The 18215-nt window shown below is 42.1% G+C and overlaps 1 protein-coding gene across 4 annotated transcripts in view; it reads left to right on the top strand.

The window, feature by feature from the left end:
- EPB41L4A (erythrocyte membrane protein band 4.1 like 4A) overlaps nucleotides 1–18215 on the top strand; it is a 246527-nt gene that overhangs the window by 174060 nt on the left and 54252 nt on the right. The window lies entirely within an intron of this gene.

The following is an 18215-nucleotide window of genomic DNA, read 5'->3' as shown; positions in this document are numbered from 1 at the left end:
TAGTGCAGACTATTTCTTTAATAAAATCTATCAGTTTTAATCCCTGTGCAATGTTCAGAGCTCAGAGAATTTTACTGACTTTAGTTGTGGCTTGCTTACAGATCACCCTTGTCCAACACTCTCCACCGACTTTTCACATGTTTTCTCTCACCCAAGCCTCACAGTAACCCTGAGGTGTGCTGGGCAGGGCAAAGAGTATATTCCCATTTTGCAGATCAGGAAGATACGCCCCAGCAACTTGATAACAATGGGGCTGGGATGGGAGCCCGGGCCTCCTGGGTTATTTTGCTTTATAGTAATTGTGTGAAGTGAATGGAATTTTTAATCACAGCGCCTCACATCTGAACATTGCGTGATAATTGACACAGCGTATGACATCCGTTGTTGCATTTACCGCTCAGGCCAGGGCCATGAAGGAAGTGTTTGAGTTTGCTCCTCCGCTGCTGGCTGTGAGAGTGTCACTTCTTTCTAAAGCCAAATGACATCTGATTCCTGTCACTGGGTTGGGAGGAAATGAAATTCTTTCTGATGGGTCTGTAGTGGCAAAAAAGAGGACGTTTCATTTTGCAGTAGATTACCTTACTCCTATGTATCATCATTCTCTCAGTTGGGTGATGAGGAAAGTGAGATTTAAAAAGGTAATTTGGTCGAGATTACATAATAAGCAGGTAGCTCAGGACAAAAATTTTAGCCTTAATATTTACTGTATTTGTCTTAATCTTTTGTACTTACTTCTGTGTATAAGCAATCTTTAATTTAGATCAAGTCCAGTATGGTATAATCAATAAGCAAACCAAATCCTGTGCTGTTTCTGAAACCTCGTGCCTCGTCAAATTATCCTGAGACCAGCTGAGAATATCAAAAGCATTCCTTGCTTTAAGTCAACGTTTTATTCCACTTGACATGCAGGAATGATTACTTATGCTTTTTATACAAACCTGCTCAGGTTGCTCTTTTTCTTCTCATGTGTTCTTATAAAATCATCTGCCTCTGGCCTGGCTGGTGTAGCACAGTGGATTGAGCGCGGGCCTGCGAAACAGACGATCGTGGTTCAATTCCCAGTCAGGGCACATGCCTGGGTTGCAGGCCAGTTCCCAGCAGGGGATGCCCAAGAAGCAACCATAAATTGATGTTTCTCTTCCTTTCTCCTTCCCTTCCGCTCTAAAGATAAATAAATATTTTAAAAAAATAAAATAAAATCATCCGCCTCTGGAACACTCTTTTTTGACTTTGGAAGCCCAAATTCTAGAAGCTGATTAATTTAGGGACAAGAGGTGTTGTGTTTTTTTTTTTTTTTAGGGAGGGTTGATTTTTCTCATGGCTTATGCAGATCCAGTGAAACACAGTTTTCACAGAGCAACCTGGACTGTGTTGAGCCCTCACATCTACCTCCCACCCTAAGTCCCACCTCCTTGTGTCCCATTGGAACGCCCTCCCTCTCTGGGTGGGGAGGAGGGTGTGGCCAGTGCTCGGCCCAGCATTCTCTAGCATCAGCTATTTATATTGGATTCTCAGCATCAGTTGGATCTTTTAAAAATGGAGCACAGGTTGTGCTTTTATTATTATTATAAAATACCTGCTTGCTTTAGAAAGTTTAGGAAACTTAGAACCTTCTCACTGAAAAAGAAAAAAAAAATCGATGCTATATTTCATCATCATAGAACTAACATTGTATTATATATAGTGCCTTCTACTCATTTGTATATCTTTTCTGCAAAAGTAATATAGTAATGTTTTACAACTTACATTTCTTATTGAGTGATATATCATGGATGTGTTGTAATAAATTTTTTGCTGTTCTTGTACAGCACCATTTTAAGACCTGTGTAATTTTCTCCTGCACAAATGTATAGACCTGACATAATTTATTCAACCAATTTTTAGTTCCTGAATATTGAAGCTGCTTCAAATTTAGAAGACTATAAATATGACTAAAGTGAATGTCCTTGTAGTAATACCTTTAAGCATTTATGCTAATTTATTATGTATATCTTAAACAGTGGTTTATTTTCATCAGTTTTATTTTTAATAGAGGATTAAACAATGCTGTATTTAAAAACTAAGGCTTTGCTCTGCATGCATTTTATTTTGATTTAAATTACTTCCAGACTAACTTTTCAGGCCTGTATTCCACAAAACTGTGATGTGTCCTGAGGACCCAGAGATGACCCTGCCCTTGGCGGTACATGATTGTCCAGGGTGGAGAGGGACCATCCAGCAAATGTCAGTGATGCAGTGTTACCATTGCTGTCATGCACATTTCTGTGAAGGATGTTGGGAGGCAGGGATTAATGTGGTTCTGTTTCTTTAAATGTTATGTTTTCTTTGTCCTCTAATTCCCATGTGCTCTGCTTTGAGCTTCTGCTGATTCCAGCTCATACAGACCCAGTCTCAACCATCTCCCATTTGTAAGGTCATGGTTGGGTTCTAACTTGGAGCAGAATATTTGAAGGGGGCCCTCTGTCTTCAACTACATCAGTCACCACTGAGCTTTTTGTCCCTGCCCACCAGGCCTCTCGAAGGTGGGCAGTTCTAAGTGAAGCTGGGCTGCTGCTGGTGGGGGAGGAGAGGATTTTCTGGTGAACCTCTTGGGCTTAGGGTTGTCAGTCAATGATTGTTGGTGCCAATTCAGTGCTTACAGGAATCCCCAATTTGGGGTGTGTTGAAGAAGGGAACTTTATTCAGTACAGATATCTTAGTTATAACGCAGCATGGCTGTGGATAGCTCAGTAGTGTTACAGCTCAATTATGAAACAGCAAGACTGAGGAACAGCACAGCTCTGAGGTGGCCCTCACTCTGCTGGGCCCTGCTCTGCTCTGCTCTGCTTCACTCTGCCCTGTCCTGCTCTGCTCTGGTCCAGTGAGTTGTCTTCTGTGTTTCAGCTCCTGCTTGGAAATGCAGGCTCCAGTCTTCAGTGAAAAGGGAAAGTTGCCCTTTCCTAGATAGAGGGAAGCTGACTTATATAGAGAGAAGTCCCTGCCCCAATCCCTGATTGGCTAAAATGAGGGCTTCAAATCTTTGCAGTTCAATTGGTCCCAAAAGTACTGTTCTGATTGGTCAGAATGGAGCTGCTCTGATTGGTAGATTAAGATACTGATGGGGACAGAGCTGTGCAGCTCTAATCAGACAGGGAAAACCGCAGTCCTATTGGTTGAAATACAATTCCAGGAACTCCCTTATAAGGGCCTGCTCAGATGGCAGGAACACAGTGCAGGCAGTTTAGTGCAAGTGTCTCCTTAAAGTGCAGTTTTACACCCATGTGTAAACATGGCTGCTAGGCTCTGTTTTTGAAATTTGTGCCCAGTTAGCCACCAGGAGCCTTTCTTAGTAGGTATCTTCTCTCTCAGGGTCCACAGCTATTAACCAGAAATGGCTACTTTGGTCGCTTTGTGTAGTGACAAAGACCAATTGTAGCTGGGCAATTGTCTCAGCAAAGATGGGAGTGGAAAGGGAATTTGACTTAAGACAAAATAAAGCAAAACAGAAGAACCTGTAAATTTGTAGTTCTAATAAATCAATCATTAGCTATTTATTTATATTGGAATATTACCTAAAGGAAACAAGTGGTGGTTAGAGTCAAGCCTGCGCGGGGAGACCGTGTTCCACCATGCTTCAAGTCCCCCGCAGAGTGGGGGTGGGGAATGGCCTGCAGGTCATTAGGTCACTGGGGCCCCAAGGCCTTTGTCCCCTTCCCCACCACCCAGGCAGCCCCTCCAGCCCTGTCGCTTCATCCTTTCACACTCTAAGCCCCAGAGCAGCCCCTCTCTCCGAAGCTCCCTTTTCTTGGAACTCACTCATGGGCAGCTGAGCAGGAAAGGAATGATAGCTTTCTTTTCTTTAATTTTGACAATTAAAAAGGTAGAAAAAAGATTTGAAGACATAGAAAAATGTATTTAATTAGAGTGTATTGTATTTGACAAACACGGAGTTGTGGTTTAAATAGATGGTAAATTTTATTTGACTGTAGTAAGTCTAGCCGTTAATTTTTATAGAGTGAATTCTGCTGGTATTCTCTCTAAAGTAAAGTTTTAGAACTATAGATTCAGGAGTTATCAGCATAAATGCTCACCTCTCACTTAACATTTATATGTAATAAAAAGCAAGTTGTGATAGAAAGGAGACTTGGTTTTTGTTAGTTTGTGTCATTAATTTCTCGAGCATGCATTATACCTCCAGAAGACATTCTTTTATTTCTTCTGAAGTTAAAAAAAATTCAGTCAAACTTGGTGTCTGTTCTCCCTAAGTTTCCGCTCAGTTCTTTGCAAGTTAAAAAAAAAAAAAAAACCTTTGTTTCACCTCTCAGTCAGGAATAACAAATGCCCTGGAAGCTAACAGGCCATTGTGTTTAGAATCTGCCAAGGTTAGGCCTTGGCACCACTCTGAGGAAGTGCATTCCGGAACCAAGAGCCCTGCACCCTGCCCGCCCGCTGCCCCACCCAGAGGAGTCCAGTGCCAGGGCAGGCGGCCAGAGCATGCCTGCAAATCTAAATGGCTTCTGAGGAGCTTGGGGGTAAAGCAGGAGGTGAGGTGAGATAGCAGGAAGGAAAAGGGAGTGTTTGTACAGCCCTTTCTCTGGCAAGGTCTTAGTACCTTATGTGGGTGGGTTCTTGTTAGAAGAGAGTTTCTGCTTTAAGCAGGCAGTGAAGACAGGATGTTTGGCTATGATCCATAATTAGGTGTAAGAAAAGAAATGCGTGAAGCCACTTGCTGTGGATAAATAATGCTATGATAGTCTGACTCAGCATTTTAAGTTCTTAAGGACATCACACTGGAGAAGAGAGAAATAAACAGTTGTGTGCAGACAACTGAAAAGCAAGGCCAGGTGACATTTTGGCATTCCCACTTTGAGTAGTGGAAGGTGCAGAGGACACCATGCCTGAGGGGCCGCGAAAATGACTCATGAGGGAGATGGTGTGTCCTGCTCGGGCCAAGCCCTTTGTTCCCATTCAAGGGCATGGACCCAGTGCTGTCAGATTTCCAGTGTTGTTTTTTTCCTTTTCATTTTAAAAATCCTTATCCAAGGGTACGTTTCTATTGATTTTTAGACAGAGGAAGGGGCAGGGCAGAGGAGGGGAAAGAGAATCATCCATTTGAGAGACATGGGCCAGTTGCCTCCTGTAGGTGCCCTGACCTGGGATTGAACCTGTGCCACTTTGGGTGTATGAGACCCTGTTCCAGCCAGCTGAGCCCCCAGGCCAGGGCCAGATCTTCTAGTGTTTTCATGGAATTTGGATATTTGTGCAAACTTTCCTGAATTTTAAGTGTGGGTAATAATTTCCTTTTAAAGAGAGACTCTGTGTGCTAAATTGAACATTCCTTTCGGCCAGGTAGGGCCTGAGCGCTGCTCTGCAGTGTGAATGGCTGACCTACCTGCCCTGGGGGTCACTGTGCGCTTCTCCAACGTGCTCGGTGAGCATTTCTGGTCAGACCCCATCCAGCATGAGCACTGTGTGGTCAGCAGGTCTGTTGGCCAACTCCAAGGGATGACGGTGCCACGGAGCTCTGGACCCTTTAGCGAACCATTCACATGGGGGCGGGTGGCTGACCCTCTTGGTGACCCAGGGTGGGTGCAGCCCGAAGCAGGAGGGACAGAAATGCTTTGATATAATGAAGTAGAACTGTACTTCATGCACTGTATAGCTCTGGGCTGCTGAGAAATTGTAATGTCAAGAAAGTAGTCATCACTGGGCACCCTTTCTAAATGGCACATTATGCTAGATGTGATGTCAGCAGAAGCCCACCTTGGCTTGTAGCAATTAGAAATATATTTATAAAAATGCTTTTTAGGCAGACGAAAGGCAAGCTGTGTGAGTAGAGACTGGTGTGTCAGATCACGGCAGTGTGCTCTAGGGAGCTACATGTGATAGATCCAGGTTCAGCCTCAGAGCTATGTCCCAGCTGTGGAATGTTAGGAAGTCACTTAACTAGCCTATGCCTCAATTTCTTCATCTGTCAAATGGGCATATTACTGCTGCCTCATCTGTGAAATGGGCAAATGCTGCCTCACGGTCCATGTCATGAGAATAGTACTGAAATGGGCAGAGTTATCATGCCCACGCGTAGGGGCTTGCGGCACTTCAGTTTTCTTCTCTTAAGCCAAGGGGAAGTCTCTTATTACATGGTGTAGACCAGTCTCTAAGCCAAGCTGTCAGTCTTGATCTTAAATTTACCATATAGCATCAGCTTCACGTCCAAAGGATAATACGACATGTGGTAGAGGTATGGCCTTTGGTGAGAGAGGGGTGGAGAAAGACGTCCAGGTAGAGTGAGTAGGGTGTACGGAAGCTGGGTACCCCTGCTGTGTTCTAGAAGATTTGGTATAAACAGAGTATGAGGGAAGGAGGCAAGTCAGAGTATCCTCTCGGTGAAGTTTTTCTGCTTTGCTGGCAGATCTCTGAGCCCTCGGGCAGCTGTGTGTGGGCAGGTGTTTTTAGCGGCCCAGAGTTACTACCTCTCAGGGAAGCCTTTAGGTCACCATTTTCCTTCTCTGATTTTTACCTCCCACCTCATGCTCACTGTTCCCCAGTCCCGCTGGGATAGTCTACGGCTGTGAAGAGGGAACAACAAACTCCTCACAGTGATTTCGTAGTAATGATCACATTGCACGATAGTTTAAAGTTCAGATTTAATCATTCCGTCTTCCATGTAGGGTGGTTTTCCCTATTTGGAGTAATTAGCTGCTAGGCCTACGCATATGCAATTTTCATGTCAAGCACACAATGGAAACAGAAGACAAAGGGCAAAGCTGAAAAGGCTTGGAGAGGGGAAGCAGAGTTGTTGAGTTAAGGAGTAGGCAGCAGCCAGGGCTCTGGGCCCAGGGTTTCCCAAGTTAGTCCTAGCCTCATTTCTACAACATGAGCAGACATGCTGCTGTGTTTGTCATCACAGAGATGGCCAACTACCTGAGTGCTTGAATTTGGGTCGGCGGTGCTACAGTCCCACAACATCTGCCGTGAAAGGCCAGGTGCCCTGAGGAGCTCCACCAGGTGGAGGAATGTTAGTAACTAACAGTCACTGAGCACCATCACCGCGTGCCTGGCGCTGTACTGGGCACCCCGCAGGTAGTGTCTCATTCATTTTTACGAGATGTGACTCTCAGTGGACAGGTGAAAAGACAGAGGCCAGAATTTGCCCAGGGCCCGAGGGCTGGAATTGGACTCAAGTTAGAGTCCATAATGTCAAGAAGAAAAACAAAAAGGATATGATAATTTTTATGTGCTGCTATGGAATGATATTCAGTATAGAGCTTAATCAAGGAAATAAAAGCACGGGGGTGAGTTAGCAGTGTACAGTACACCCCCATTATATAAGAAGACAAATAGAAATTTGGGGTTGGAGGGTATGCATACATTTATCCTTGCCACCTGGTAAAATTAGTGGCCATGGGAAGGGTTTTTTTGAAAGAATGGGGATCAGTGAGAGAGAGAGATTTAGTATGTTATTTAGTGTGTTTTTAACAGCATTTGCATTTTCACCATATCATACTTTTGAAGAGCCTTACAGATAATTGTCGTGAATGTGTTAAGTTCACAAAATGACTTCAAATGCCCATTCAAACTTCCCGCAGATATTCTTAAAAAGCGCAAAGCTGAGGACACATGTTTGCTAGGGAAGGTTCATTGTAATCCATGAAAAAAATAATGGAGCAATACGAAACTGATGCTATAAAATTCAAATGTTGGGATTTTCTGTACCTGTGTTGTAACAGGTACAGCCCAAGGCTCCAAGGTGAGGAGCATAAGACACATTCGTACCTGTGCATTTTAGTCCAGGACTTAAAGTATGGCAGACTGTGTTACAGGTCATCAGGTCAGCAAAGGTCATCAGGTCATCAGGTCAACAAAGCATGCTTTGTTTCAAAGGAGCAAGACTCAGAGTGGGACTCAAAGTCTTTGGATTAGATGAAGTTGAGAATAGTTGCTCTGTGTTGTACATGAGGAAACAGAGACCCAAAGCGGTGAAATGATTTGCAAGTGCAGCAAGCTGTGGAACCTGGCGGATACCTGGATGAGAATTCCTAGGCACTGTGAGGAACGTCTGGAAGAACCTGGTGCCGTAATAGCTGTCACACCTGTTGGGTGCTCAGTGGGTATTGTGCAGTGTTTATGGTCTCTGGGTTAGTAGGGAAAACATTAGTATAAATTCTCATGCAAGGGAATTGGAACAAGGCATTCTGATCCAGAGTTGTTATTTGGGTGGTTTTGGAGATGATTTCTAGAAAACTAACAAAGTGCTAACTTTGTTTTAGATAGAGTGTATCTGTCACTTTTCTCCTTCAAAGTGAAAAATCAGAACTACATAATCTACTGAAATGTGGTCCAAATTCGTGATTCTCTTTTCTCTTCACCCTGACTGGGAGAATTCCTGCGGAGGAATTGCCTCCTGGCTGATTATGTGAGCCTGTGCATCGAGAAGGCTGTGGCATAGTGGGAGGGAAAAAATAGTTGACTTGACCTGAGTAGAATAAAATTCCAGGTCTAACTTGGCCATGATCTGTAACATACTGTACCATGCTTGGAGCTTTTACTTCATTATCTATAAAATAAAAAAATTGGGCATATAAAATTTAAAGATCCCTCCTCTTTCTTAAATTCTGTTTTCTTTCCTCTGGCTTACCTGTCACAAAGTTGAAAGGACCAAATATGAAAAAAAAATGTAAAAGTTTTTATTTAGTATATTTTTTTAAAGAATCATCACTTCAGAAGTCTTATAGACTTATAAAAAAATTTTCCCAGATCATAAAATACATTTTTGTTAGTAGAAATATACAGTGTTTTTGTATGCAAAAGTAGAGCTGGTTCTTTGAAACTCGAGTTGAAGTGAAACTCTTATTGACAAACTGAATGAAATTAATTGCAATAACCTTTGCACCCAAGCAGCTTTTCAAGTTCTTCTTTTAGTCCAAATTAACCAGATGAATCTGGGCTTTTACTTCTTCGGTTAAACTCCTAGTAGGAGACTAGTGCTGTCTTGCTGGGCACATGTGAGAAGTGGCCTTTCAGGATGGGTTTCGCACGGCTCTGTTTCTGCCTTTGACTTCTGTGTGAAAATCACTGTACACTAGTCCTCACGTGAACCCTGTGAGTATGAGTCACTTTTATAAATCAGCAGTAAGCGTTGGCTCCACTTTGGCCTTTGTGGTGCCGGTTCATGGTTTTGCCATAAAAACCATGCCATGGTTCTGCCTTGATTTTATTAACCCTTTAGGCAAATTTCCCTGCCTCCTCACCTTCTTTCTCCTAATAGACAGGGGTTCAAGGGTGTCTCTCACCTGTTTGAGCTTCTCTTCTGAGACAGGCCTCTTACACAGATGGCAGCTGAGGATTCCACACTTGTTTTACTATCAGATTCAGGATTCATGGTGGTGATTCCTCCACCAGCAATTTCTTCCGATGTTGAGAAATCTGGGATGAATTTCTGTGGCTCTCTCTGCCTTACTTATCAATATCAGTGTGAAAACTGTTTTGGGGTTTCCCTGATTCAAGGTCCTTTTGGTAGGTACAGGGAGAGGAGGGGGAACAATGAGGAGAGGAGGGAACAGCTTGCACTGTGGAGTATGTACCTGGGGTCGGTACTTTGAACAATGCACAATGCTGATCTTGGACCAAGAGTCCTGTAGAGGTGACAGACAGCACAGTCCTCTATAACAGTGGCCTTGCGCCCTCCCTTTTCTCCTAGCCTAAGAATGGGGCACCTGAGGAAACAACCCAGAGATCCCGGAATTGGAGCCCAGAGGATGAGTCCCTCAGCTGGGGAAAGCTGTGCCTTTGGGGGCTGCTATAAGAGTATCGTGAACATAGAAGCTGGGTTGCACAGAATAGGCTCCCTGCGAGAAATGCCGAGGGACCCTGCCGCCCCGAGAGGAGGACAGGGGTGGAAGATTTGGTAGTCATGCCTTCCAGTCTGTGAGAGCCTGCTGTGTCTTTTGGATGAATCCCTCCTGTAAACTGGTTTCCTTGCACCTTAACAGTGAATAACATTACTTAAGATAGCCCTTTGGGGAAACCCATGAGGAAGGGGGGTGGTATTCTCATTTCACATCTAAAAAAACTGAAACTCAGAAACATGAAATAATTATTCAAGGTTACACAGCCCGTAAGAACAGTGTCAGGATTTGAACCGAGGTCTTTGGAGGCACATGTTTGGAAAGCAAATGGAAAATTAAAATGGTGAAAGGTCTAGAGTTATTTGAAAATATTCGTCCCCTGTTTTTCTCATTATTGTAGGATTTATTTAGTCCACTAGATCCACTCGTTTCTGCAGGTATTCTTGTGCAGACAGTATGTTCTGCTCATTTACAGAGGGGCAGCAGGTCAGCCTGCTTTCATATCAGGTTTTTATTTTTTTCTTTTCAAGAAAATGCCTAAGTTCTGTGGGACATTTACCTGACAAAAAGGAGAACAGTGTTAATTGCAGGGAGCATCACATCAGGTGTATGTTTGTTCAAGGATGTTTTCCTTTGTTGACACTCTATTCTACCTTAAAGTGGATATTTATTTTCATTCTGTAGAAGATTTATTAATAGATGGCAACTTTGGTTAGATCTTTTCTAAAAAGTTAATGTTTCCACTCTTCCTAGGAGAGTTTAGCATTCCATGCATGGCAGCCAAAATTACAAAAGGAAGCAAGACTAAAGGCCTATTGTATATTCAAGTTAAACATCCTGGTTTTATTGAGTTGCTGTGAGTTTCATTTATCCGCCCTTTCCTTCTCATTCAACAAGAATTTATTGAATATCTGTTTCACTTAAGACCAGTGATGTGATTTATAATAATAATTCCATTTGATTTTGATCCCTTTCTGTGACAAAAGCTACTAAAACCCTTGGAATTTCCTAAATGGTAAGAGTGGTGATGGTGACAGGGGTGACTTTTGCGATTCATAAGTAATTACTTTAACCCTGGCTGGTGTAGCTCAGTGGATTGAAGGCAGGCCTGAGAACCACATGGCGGTTTGATTCCCAGTCAGGGCACATGCCTGGGTTGCAGGCCAGTTTCTAGCAGGGGACTGGGAGGCAACCATGCATTGATATTTCTCTCCTTCTCTCCTTCCTTTCCTCTCTAAAGATAAATAAACAAAATCTTAAAAAAAAAAAGAAATTACTTTAACCACAAAGGAGTTGATGTTGATAAGGTGACTTTTACATCAACAAAAGAAAAAAGCAAACAAAACATAACCAGAGACATTGAAATTAAGAACAATCTAACAATAACCAGAGGGGGGGGAGGGGACAGTGGGGAGAAGGGTTTTCAGGAACTACTGCAAAGGACACATGGACAAAACCAAGAAGAGGGTGGAAGCGAGGGAGGGAGGTGGGTTTGGCTCCAGTGGGGGGAAAATGCAGACAGCTGTAACTGAACAACAATAAAGTAATTTATGAGGAAAAAAATAAAAAGCCTGTAGGGTGGGGGCTGGCCGCCAGGGATCCAACTGTGCCATTGGAGAGGTAGATCCTTCAGTCCCACCTGTGATTTCCAGGAAGGGGTGAGGGGTTGGAGGCTGAGTCAGGTGCTGATGGCTGATGATTCACCACTCATGCCAGTGCCGTGAAGCCTCCATTGAATCCAAAGGACAGGGTTCTGAGGGGTGGAAGAGTGGTGCACTCAAGACTGTGACGCTCTGAGCCTCTTTCTGTGTAACACGCCCTGTGCATCTCTTCCATCTGACTGGTGCTGAGTTATATCCCATAATAAACCACCAACCTAGTAAGTAAACTTATGCTGAGTTCTGTGAGCTGCTCTAGCAAATTAATTGAACTGAGGGGAGGGGGACATGGAACCTCCAATTTACAGCCCATTGGCCTGAAGCACAGATAACAACCTGGACTTACCATTGGTGTCTGAAGTGGGGACAGCCTTGTGGGACTGAGCCCTTACTCTGTGGAATATGACACTGTGTCCAGGTAAATAGTGTCATAATTTACTTAGATTGCAGGACATGGAGTCAGTGTCCCCTGAGAACTGAAGCATTGCGTGGTCGTTTTGGAAAACAGGGCAGCAGAGACCCAGTTGCACGGAGCACAGAAAAATGACTAACACTTGGCCCCTGACCTAGAGGAATTTAGTCATATAAAAATCATGCAACTGTTATTTAGCATTTACTAAAGGCCAAGAACTGTGCTAAGCACTTTATATAGTGTAGTATAATCCTTGCATCGCTGTGTAAGTAGTTGGTAATCTCTCTGTTTTACAGATGCGAAAACCAAGGCCCAGAGGGTTTTAGTAACTTGTCCAAGATCACACAGTAGGAAAATTGGCAGAGCTGAGAAACAAGTGTAGATTTGTATGATTTTCAACCTTGTATGCTGCTAAGACACATTGTCAGGCTGGATAGGTGAAAGACGTTCTGAAATGCCAGCAGGAGGCACCAAGTGTCAGAGCGGAGCACTGAAAGTCGTAAGTGGCCAGAGGATAATTCAGTTATGATTGAAGGTAATCCATGATGCTTTGTGAAGGAAGTGGTGTTTGAAGGACTGCTGGGCTAGGGCAGAAGATTTCAAGCTGGGGGATGCAACTCTGGGTGGGAAAGGGCTTTCTGAGGGTTATGTGGGCACAGGCTGGTTTGATTGAATCAACTTCCAGATTCTCTGTTCTGGAGGGGATCTGCCTGGGCTGTTAAGACTTGCAGGTCCTTCTCTCCAGCCTGCCCTTCCCCAGAGGACCTTTTCCCATTTCCCAAAGGAAAGGCAGACCTCTGCAGCATTCAGAACCTGTTAAACTGCTTTGTCCTTAGTGTTAAACCTCCTGGGTGGATATTGGCAGAGTAAATAACCTTAATTAAGCCATTTTCAGTACATATAGAACATTTGAAATCATTTTAGATGGTATTTCACTGCTTATAGTTATATATGACTGCATGTAACTCTTATAAATTCTTTGGATACTAATGATGTCTTTACAATAATACTTTTCATAAATCTGTACTTATGTGAACAGGGTTTCTCAGCATTTAAAATCTATCAAATAAAAAAATAGGAATAGAATTGTTGCTAAACTTCATTCTAGCAAAAAATAATATTCTTGAAAGATATCCTTGTAATCACTGAAAAAGTGAAAGTACTTTGTTCATATCATTAAGTTATTTTCTAATAAAAATTTCCTTTTTATGTTTAATAATTATTTATCAACATTATTATCATACTAACAATATACCTTTTAAATTATATATCATTAATTATAGTAATGATAACTTAGTTTAGAAGGAATTTTTAACACCTAGAGCTTTATAGTCATGGGGAATAAAACTTAATTTATTTCTATTTTTGTCACAGAGAAATAAAATAGGGTGATGAATAAAAACTCTCGAGCATAAAACATTATTTTGGGATAAATTTTCACAGGGGAGGTGACATTGAAATTAAAATATGAGGAGGAAAAAGAATGCTATGAAATTTCCAACTGTTAAACTCATGGCATGGATTTTAAAACAGGTGACTCTGGATGTCGAATTTCTACGGCATTTATTACACTGGATACATTTAAGAGAATCATGAAACAGTTCTATTTTAAAATATCAATATATATTGCATATTGCAGATGATATCCTTTGGTACTATTAACATTTTTGCTGCGAAATGTTAGACACTATCTTAGACATATACACTGAGGGATGTAGTTTCTCTGATTCCTTTGGTGGGTACTTGGTAAAGTAGCTTGAGGGACACTGAGTTGAAGCCTCCTAGATGTGGGCTCAAATATGTAAGCAGAAAAAGAAAATAAAGGTTTCCTAACTTTGCCTTAGTTAAATAATGTTGAATAAATAAGCCTTTTTAAAGCAAGCTTTATATACAGTTTTATGTACTACGTGCTTGTATACACTTCATGTACTATTCCAGTGGCATCAATCAAAACCGCTGAGGCGGTGGGCGAGCACACTGCTCTGTGGGAACCATCTCTGGCCAGGTGTGGGCTGTCTGCCCCCGTATCTGAGAGGAGGTGGCTGCAGAAGGCTTGCTCTAGGCTGCTCTGAGCTGTGTGGCCCTGCTCAAGGGGTTGGGGGAGGGCAAGAGGACTACTGCCAGGATGGGATGTGAGCATTTTACTCAACTCTCTCCCTTCACGCCGAGTCCTCATATCACAGGAAGAAAAGCGTGGTCTCCAGTGATTTGCCACACCTCCTGATTTCAGCCAGCCACCCACAAATGGGTGTTGTCACTGGGCCTAAGAGAGCTAGCAGGAAAGATGGCCGTCCCCCTGCTATTACCTGTCTGGCAGCCCCTCCAGCATCGCAGGTGTAGGCACGCTGCAAGTTCTTCAGCTAGTAGAACCCTTTCATTCTGCTGGGAGGGTCTGAAGGAAGGGAGCAAACACCTTCCCTCCCAGGCTCAGAAGTGCCTTTCTTGTTTTTGAACCTGGCATTCTGATGCACAAGGAAGGAGGTCTGTGCCCCGCTCTCACCTAGTGTGTGCCTCTGGTAGAGCGGCAGAGGAGGAAGTGCCTTTGTTGCCACCTGACTCGCATTCCCAAGCTGGTCATTTTGGTCGTGAGGGAAGCAGAGGGACCCGGGAGAGTGCTGGGTCAGAGAAGGGGAAATTGGAAGCAGATCAAGCAGGGAAGGATTGTTCGTGCATAGACAGATTTTCCTAACATCTTTCTCATCCACACCCTTCTTTATAATGTGCCCTCCAGCCTTTTAGCAGAAGACCTCATTTGATTTTGCAGTTGACGTGTAGCAAAATCAGTGTCTTAAAATTCTGTGTATTTGTGGTAAAGAGGTAACTGTGCTTAAATACCACTCCTGGGACTTTTGAATGCAGAAACTCTAAAGGAAAGCAGGGGCCTGGCTGTCTCTTTAGGATGAGTAGCTGGTGTCAGGCATTTGAATTTGAAGGAATTAGACGTTGGATTCAGAAACAGCTCTATTTTCCAGTTGTGTGTTTTGAAATCCAATTTGGTTTACATAAATTAGTGAGTGTTCTGCCAAGTATAAAACCTTTCGTGAGGATAGGAAAGAATGTTTAGGTTTCCTATTAAAGAATAGGTTTCCTTGGTCATTTTACTTTTGATAATAATTTGTGGTGTTAGAAAAATACTTGCTTTAATTTCCCAGATTGTTATGCTATCTGCCATTTTTTCCCTAGTACCAGTCTAAAGTCAATGAAACCAAGGCAAAGTGACTTTGTACTGTTAGTGTGAGAAATAGAGCTAAAATATATTTCTGTTTATTAGCTCATTCTTAGTTCACTAATATCAGATTTGTTCTGAGAAGTTACACTGGGTTAGATAATATTAAATTAGATTGGCTTCACTGAAACATAATCGTCTGTTGTATTGAGAATAGTTGTAATTTGTCTGGGTTGTTACTTGTTTAAAGCATCAGATACAGAGGGTTTTTCCCCACTCAAGTTTAGAGAAGATATGTGATTAAGTGGGGTAAAATTTTACCTAAAAGTTTATCAAGTTATCATATTTGAGTGTTCTTAAAATGAAATTACTTATATTTTACAATCCTGATTTCCTTATTGGCTATTTGTCTTGTTGCTCACAAAACAGAATAAGGCATTTTTACTTGCAGATACACATATTTTTCATTTAAATGTCACGTATTTATCTTCCATGTCCACTCTGTAAATTAAAATCAGTGGCAACATTTAAGTAACATCAGATTTAATTTAGGTTGACAGGTATCAAAGTGAGCTACATATTTTGTGAGACTCATAACTATTTAAATGCAAAGTGGTTTTATAATGGAAAATCCATGTATATTCATCAGCAGATCTTGACATCACAGAGATGACTTTTAAGAATTGCCCCCAGATCAAGTCGCTAAATAGATCCGGGGAGAGTTGATTCTGTTTCTGACAGCTCCTCTTCCCAGACTGAAGGCAGGGGTTGCTGAGGACGTGGGCATTCAAACGTGAACAGAGCTGAGCCACACAAAAGCCTGGTGGGGGTCTGGTGCCCTCAGGCTGGAAGCCTTTGCCTTTAGGGTGTTAAAAAGTGAACAGACAAGACTGGAGCATTAGACACTGGCTCCACAGTGTCATTGCCACTGTGGGGAGTTGTGTGGGCCTAGGGGAGGCCGAGGTGCCAACAGGCCAGACAGAGAAATGCTCACAGGCGGTGAGCTCGCTTTGGCTCCTTAGCAAACTGTAGCCGTCCCCTGAGAAACTGATTCTCCCAAAAGTGGCCAGCCTCTTGCAGTAAAGCCCTTTGCATTTTTCATGTGAACCATGTATAAAATGAATTGGGTGCTCCTGAGAAATTCTTCAGTGGCTTTACTACAGTTAACATTTCACTTTATCTAAAATTAAATGCAGATTTACTAAGGAGCCTTGATAACTGTCGGTCGATAACCAATCTTTGTTACAGATAATCTGTGACCGTCCTTTCTAAGAGCAGTGTGCCCCAGCCCAAGGCATGTTCAGAGCTCTGAGAAGTAGCCTGCTCCTTCTACTGGAGGAACATGTCCTTTCGGCCTGTGTCGCCCTTACTGTCACATTCAGGGGTTTTTATTGTCTTAGTTTTGACACTTTTTACACGTGATGTAATTATCCTGACCTACCATGTGTAACACACTGTGCTGGCAGTCCTGGGGCAGGGGCAATGGTGTGTCCATTTTATTATGGTTTTGAGGCCGTATGAAATCAATAAGTCCTGGCGATGTAGCATGATGCCTGTAGTTAACAACATATATGTGACAACAACTGTGTCACATATATATTTTGAAGATTTTACTTATTTATTTTCAGAGAGAAGGGAAGGGAGAGAGAAAGACACGGAGAGAAACATTGATGTGTGAGAGAAACATCGATTGGTTGCCTCTTGCACACCCCCATTTGGGGACCTGGCCTGCAACCCAGGCATATGTCCTGACTGGGAATTGAACCGATAACCTTTCAGTAAACAGGCAAGTGCTCAATCCACTTAGCCACACAAACCAGGGTTGTGTTACGTATTTCAAAATTGCTAAGAGAGTAGATCTTAAAAAGTCTCATCATAAGAGAAAAATTTTCTTTAGTTATGTTTGGTGACAGATGTTAACCAGACATATTGTGGTAATCATTTCACAATGTATGCAAATATCAAATAGTTATATTGTTAATATCATGTCATATGTGAATTATGCCTCAAAAGATTTTGAGACCTTATTAACTTTTATTAAAAATTTAAAAGTTAATAACTTATATATACTATAAATATTTTATAAAATGAACACATAATGCTTTCTGTTTCTAGATATATTTAGATGGAAACTGACTGTTGCCCCAAATGGTGTGATTTGAATAGGGTAGGAAAATTGCCCTCATTCTTTATTTCTTAAGGTGAGGAGTGGCTAAGTAGTCATTCACTTTATAATAGATTGTTAAACTGTTTATATGTTTATTTTGTGGGGTCTGTTATAATTTACAGAATGGAGAAGAAGGAATCCTCCAACCTCAAAATATCCCCTGGAACAGCCTAAAATTTTATTGTTATCAGTTAATTATTTTAGTTAATATTCGGCTTCTCCTTTTCCTCTTTCAAATGGAACTGTTCTGTGGCCAGTAATCCATGAAGCCATAAGCCTGTCCATGTTTAGGGCTTGTCAGATCACTTTTCTCTGTAGCCCAAGAACCCGAGCTGGAGGGTGGTCTGATGAGGGGAGAAAAAGCTGTTAGTGGATGTCAGCAAAGTGGAAATTCAGTAACCCTAAATAGTGTATAACTGTATTTCCCACCTTTTCATATTTCAGGATCCAACACAAGCTTGACTGACTTGCATAGCTTTCTTCACAAATGGTAGGATGAGCAAAATCTCATTAATTCAACCTAATTGGGAAGATGATTAAAATACGGTGTTTTAAAGGTGTAGTTATTACTTTTAAATGCACATTTAGTCATATAAAGCTAAAAAGTATTGCTTTTTAAAAACCCTACATCCGTGAATAGAAAAGAGTATAATTTTTTAATATTATACTCTTTTACATTTGACTATTATATGAATGGATACTTCAGAAACGCTTCCAGTAAGTTATTACTTAGAAGAAGCTTTTCCCCCTGTAAGTCCATGTTTCTAGTAAGGGTCTTAAAACCCAGGGTTGTCCTAAGAGTCCTGAAACACCAATTTAAAAGAACCTATGCAACCTAATGTTTGTAGCAGCGTTACTTACAGTAGCCAAGGGCTAGAAACAGCCTAAGTGCCCATCAGTAGGTAAATGAGTGGATCAAAAAACTATGGTACATTCACACACTGGAATTCTATGCAGCAGAAAGAAAGAAGGGGCTCCTACCCTT

The sequence above is a fragment of the Sturnira hondurensis genome, unplaced genomic scaffold (genome assembly GCF_014824575.4).
Source record: "Sturnira hondurensis isolate 20B ecotype Veracruz unplaced genomic scaffold, ASM1482457v3 Scaffold0021354, whole genome shotgun sequence".
Classification (NCBI taxonomy): Eukaryota; Metazoa; Chordata; class Mammalia; order Chiroptera; family Phyllostomidae; genus Sturnira; species Sturnira hondurensis.
The sequence above is the reverse complement of the archived record's forward strand: the minus strand, read 5'-3'. Positions and strand labels throughout refer to the sequence as shown.